We start from the raw sequence: 5539 nt of genomic DNA on the forward strand, positions 1-5539 counted from the left end.
CTTAGCCTTATACCATGTGAGAGTGGCAAGAACCCTTTCTTTGCCTCACTCATGTTGAACCTCTTCAACACTTTATCTATGTACGTGCTCTAGCTTAAGCCGAGCAGCCTCCTTGATCTATCTCTATAGATCTTAATGCCTAAAATGTACATTGCCTCACCAAGGTCCTTCATCGAAAACTTGCCATTCAATGACTCCTTGACTGAGTTCAGCATCGAAATATCATTTCTGATCAGTAGTATGTCATCCACATACAAGATCAAAAACACTATCGAGCTCCCACTTAACTTCTTGTATAAACAAGAGTCCTCTTCACTTTTGATGAAGCTGAAACCAGTGACGACCTCATCAAAACGAATGTTCCAGCTCCGAGATGCTTGCCTCAACCCATAAATGGATCTCTTGAGCTTGCATACCTTACTAGTGCTAGTCGGATCGACAAAACCCTCGGGCTGTATCATATACACGTCCTCAGTTAAATTTCCGTGAAGGAAAGCCGTCTTGACATCCACCTGATCATCTGACACACGCAAGGCTGCAACCACCGGAGTGGTTTGAATCCTGCCCCTTGGTGGCCAAATTTGGTGTTTTGACTTTTTTGTGAAACTTTAGCAGGATCTGAGCCTGGTTCAAAATGATTTCGGATCTGACCCCTTTCCTACTGTCATAGTATCTGGCGGTAGGGCACTGCCTACCGCCACGGTTTCCGACGACAGGATTTAACTGCGTTATGACGTTGTCATAACACCTCCAGGGTCTTTGGCGGTAGAGTCTGGCACTACCTTTCCTTTGAAAATAGGGTCACTTGTGCATGCATGCTGGCTGGGCTGGATGGCGTTTTGCAAATGTGCAGGGTGTCTGCCCTGCTTACAGCCTACCTAGCTAGCTACCCATGCATCCCATCAATTATTTAAGTTTGTGGCATGTCCAAGCTAGGAGCTACGTACTAGTAGTAATGATGCATGTGGGTGGAAAGAGAAAGGGAGAGATGGATGCGAGTGGATGTTCTTGCATACTCCCTCCCGCCTTGAAAGAGTGTACTTCCAACTTTGTTGGAAACTTTTTTATGTTTGACCGTATTTATACAATAATAGAGCAACATCTGTGCCATCATCAAATTAGTAGAATTAGATTCATGATAAAATATATTTTCGTCACATACCTATTTAGTTTCACAAGCATTGACATATTTGTGCACAAACTCGATCAAACTTTGAAATAGTTTGACCCTCCAACAAAGTTGAAAGTACACTCTATGAAGGACTGAGGGAGGAGTGCGGAATGAAGAGACCAATGCTCGCATGCACTCACATGCATCTCGTAATAGTGAATAGCCTACCGCCAAGTACCATGGCGTAGGGTTACACAGTTTACCGCCAAATACTCTGGCGATAGGATATTTTGCACGTTAAATGACCATGATGGCGCAGTTAAGTCCCTACCACCATTGACCTTGGCGGTAGGTTGTGTAACCCTACCATCAATGCCTACGGCAGTAGGAAAAAGAGCCAGATCCTGAAATTTTTCAAACCAGGGTCAAATCTGGCTAAAGTTTCACAAAAGGGTCAAAACACCAAATTTTCCCCCCTGGTGCCTGGCCACCATGCGCTCCACCACTGTTGTGTGGTGGCGGTGATCTCTTGAGACGGCCGGGTGGACGGCAGCTACCGTGTCTGAAGCCCACGACCACACCCAACGTGTGGTAGACCGCATGACGACGAAGAACCATCCGTGCCTGTTGCCACTCCGGCACCGGTGGCCATGCCCATGCAGCTATGGGAAGGTGTGTGACGCGCCCAAGGTGGTCGGGTGTGGGAAGGTGGGACGCGAGGGGAGGCAGCGCGCAGGGAAGAGCCGAAGTTGGCGGAATCCTAAAAGTGGAGCTGGATGGACATGGCCACCGGTGCCGGAGTGGCAACCGGCATAGAGGGGGGATGGTAGCGGCTCAGAGGGGAGAGGGGCAGTGGCCATATTCAGATCGACTCCAGAGAAAGCCAGTAGACTAAGCACATGTTCAACCCTGAAACTAGCATGACATGTATTGGAACTTGTAGTTAGTTTATAGGTCATTAGTAGAAAAAAAATACACTTACCTCCTTACTGCATCAATGCCACCAAGGCTTAGCACAGTTAGGCTCCGGTTTAACAAAAACCCAGCATTGTTACGATCTTCTGAAATTGTATGTCTATCTTTCTTAAACACTGGAGTATGATCTGGATGCTCACCATCTTGGGTTTGTGATCTACATAATGTGCATATTCTATCATTTAATGACACCTTATATACATACTGCAGGATATTCACACGCAACAACAGACTGGATTACCAACTGTTCTTTAACACCAGGGGAGCTTTTAGACCTATGGTCTGGAATGGACTGGTTGTTGCGGTAGTATGCTTTTTTGATGTTTTCGTGATCCTCTTGAAGAAAAATAGATACATGTCTAGTATGGGGCTTCTATTGATGACAGTAATACTTGTAATTGGCCGGTTCCTGTCTGGGCTGAAACTGCACATATGCAAACCGCTATGCCGTGCCACATCACTATGGAGCCCCTTAGTTGCAATCTTATTACTAGCTCCCTCTCTATCAGACCGCAGTCGTCGATACATATATGGTCATGATGAGTATCAAACTCACATAGATCCATCGACCAGATGGGTAGTGTTCACAACACTACTAGTGCCAGTGCTATTGGTAACAATAAGCAGACTACGGTTTACAAGAATCATCAAACTAGTGGACAGAACTCTTGGCAGCAAAAAAGTATTTTGGCGTCAGGTTATTATAAACTTGTGCATGATTGCTGTGCTAGGGATGCAGATGTACATGCTACGCCTAGATGTATTCGTGGACATTTCTACGAGTATGATAATCCAAGTGTGTAGTGCCTTAGTGGTGTTGTCATTTGGCAACTTCCAGATTCCAGCAGCCGTGTTGCGTATCGTGCTAGCAATCTGGGGCCTTCAGCATGTGCCTGAGTATGGGGAAGACGACAAGAACCTCAAAGCATCTCTCAGAATCTTCTATGGGATGGTGCTTGGACAAGGAATCTTCTATTCTTTGGCTTGCATGCTCGAGTTCTTTTCGTTCATCCCTCGGAGATACCTTGTCCACCGTGGTGGGTTTAGAGGTCAGTGTGGAGTAGAATCTGTCAATGTGTACTATGCATACGCCTTGGAGAAATGTATGCAGGAGGGTGTGCTTGCTCCAAAGAAGATCAGCCTGACCAACTTCGCCATGGATTCTCTAAACTCGTATTCATCCAAGAATCAGCTCCACGGTATTCGTCTGATGCACAGCTTTCTGCAATGGCAGCCAACCAGGGCACAACTCCTGTCAAAACTCACCACTTCCACCAATACTGTGGCCAGAATAATCAGGATGTTGGATTGGACAAATCCAAAGGATACAACTATCAGATTATATGCCGCAAACGTCACCTCTGAACTTGCGAAGGACCTCCGTGTTGTCGCCTTCCCCGGCACGATGCAGACTGTATCTGCACTTCTTGACGCTGATAGCAGCCCAAAGAGAGGAAATCCACTTCTGGACACAGATGATGAACAAGAAGAAAGGCAAGATCAATTTCTGAAGACAGAAGATAGCCAAGAGCAAGAACATCATACAGTAAGGGACGTAGCTGTTAACCAATCGCAAAGACAAGACCCACTTCAAGACACCAATTACCTGCTCGAGGAAACACAAACATGCTCGACCCAACAACCTTTGGTCGACAAAAAGAACTCTTACATAATCAGATGCTGGCAGCGGATTAAAGAATTACGTTCACTTCCCAAGGAACAGCCGTCAACAAACCATGATCTTCTCCCTGCACTGGCCATGTCAATTATTGAAAGTCTTGCTGGTGATCAGGAAAACTGCGTGGAAATAAGCAAAGCAGCTAACCTCATCCCGAAAATCATAGGATTCACGAGATTCGTACGTGCCATGAGCACTATGGATACCGAGGCAGAACAAAAGGTCATGTTGAAGTCATCACTGAAGGTACTGCAAAGGCTCACAGGCATTGGCGGGGAAATCGGCATAACACTGCGGTACAAGATATCAAAACATCCCTTTCTATTGAGAAACCTTGCAGAAATCTTGAAAGACAACATAACCAGCCAGGAATCGAGAAAGTTGGTGGCCGGAATCCTCAGGAACATTGCCATTGATGGGAACACAAGGCAGGACATAGGTCGCATTCAACTGATCATCACCAGGCTGAAGCAGACATTTCTCAATGAAGAAAATCCCATATGTGGCAGCAAGTCTGTTACGTAATCTGTGTCTGCACTCTCGACACGAGCTCAGAGAGTTGGACTTGAAAGAGCTATCTCATATATTGCGAGAGGTGAGCCCTGTTAATTCAAGCAACAAGTGCAGTATTAGAGGTGGCTAACGAAATTTATCATTTGTATTTGTTCTTGTGCGTGAGATGTTGGTAGATCCCTGCAATTTTGTACTTCTGCACGTTTATTATCACTGATTATGTAGTATAGCTACAAATTGAATTGTCACTAATTATGATACATATCATCACAGGTGTTGGAGAAAATAATTGATGTGGAAGGGGTAGAACTAGAGATCATCATTGGCCTTAGTTCACTAATTTGCAAAACCATTCCTGAAGACTTTACCCAAGAACTAGAAGGCGGCCAGATTAAGTGAAGATTTGTGAAAAGGCTCGTCGATGTGTTGAATGCAAATACGGAACCTAGTGCTAATTGTCCTGGGATCAGAAGGGTTATACTTGAGCAAGTCATTAACATGATGGAGTCCAATTATCGCTATGCGGACTGTTTCAATGAATTCAGGATGACAGAAGCCCTCTCGGTCGTCGAACAAACACTGTCACACGCTGAGAACTACAAGTTCTTCTTGGGTGATGCAGGTTTCATGGAGTACAACACACCTATCTCCGCTCTTGTGGTAAGAGCAAAAGAGCTTATGTGTTGTAACTGACTAGCTTCAACCGTAGATAGTAGCAGAACTTCTGAACACATTTGATTCCTCATTTCATAAGCAAGTTGTAGGAGATTATTCATTTACAATTGTAGTGAACTGTATGTTATAGTACAATAAGGGACACGTGGATTTAGATTTCGTAGCAAGAATGCGGGTGTGAGGAGAAAAAGAACAATCTTGGCTTTAGAGACACAAGGTGCTGATATAGTTCTAGAGATTTCATATTTGTAATTTGAACCTCAGATAAAAAATAGTGGATGTATGTGCTTTATTTTACAATGAAAAATACTTTCATTTGCAGTGGGAACAGGTGATTTTTATTATTATGCATAATCAAATGGTTCTATCTGTAACCAGTTAATTCATATCACTGTTTTGGCATATACTGGTACAGGGAAATTCTCATGAAGTTGGAGCCGATGCAGTGAAGGGTTTGTTGTCCAATGTTTACAAGAAAATATAGGATTATGCATCTAGGTTAGGACAACACAGTTGAAGAGAGGGAGATAGTGTGATGTTACTGCACTGATAATGAAACAATTCTTGCTATTAATAAGTCTGCTTCA

The 5539-nt window shown here is 44.3% G+C and overlaps 1 pseudogene; it reads left to right on the forward strand.

Moving 5' to 3' along the window:
• Positions 1-1291: 1291 nt before the first annotated feature.
• LOC125528702 lies at positions 1292-5274 on the forward strand (annotated as a pseudogene).
• Positions 5275-5539: the final 265 nt, after the last annotated feature.

The sequence above is a fragment of the Triticum urartu genome, unplaced genomic scaffold (assembly GCF_003073215.2).
Source record: "Triticum urartu cultivar G1812 unplaced genomic scaffold, Tu2.1 TuUngrouped_contig_5046, whole genome shotgun sequence".
NCBI classification, from domain to species: domain Eukaryota; kingdom Viridiplantae; phylum Streptophyta; class Magnoliopsida; order Poales; family Poaceae; genus Triticum; species Triticum urartu.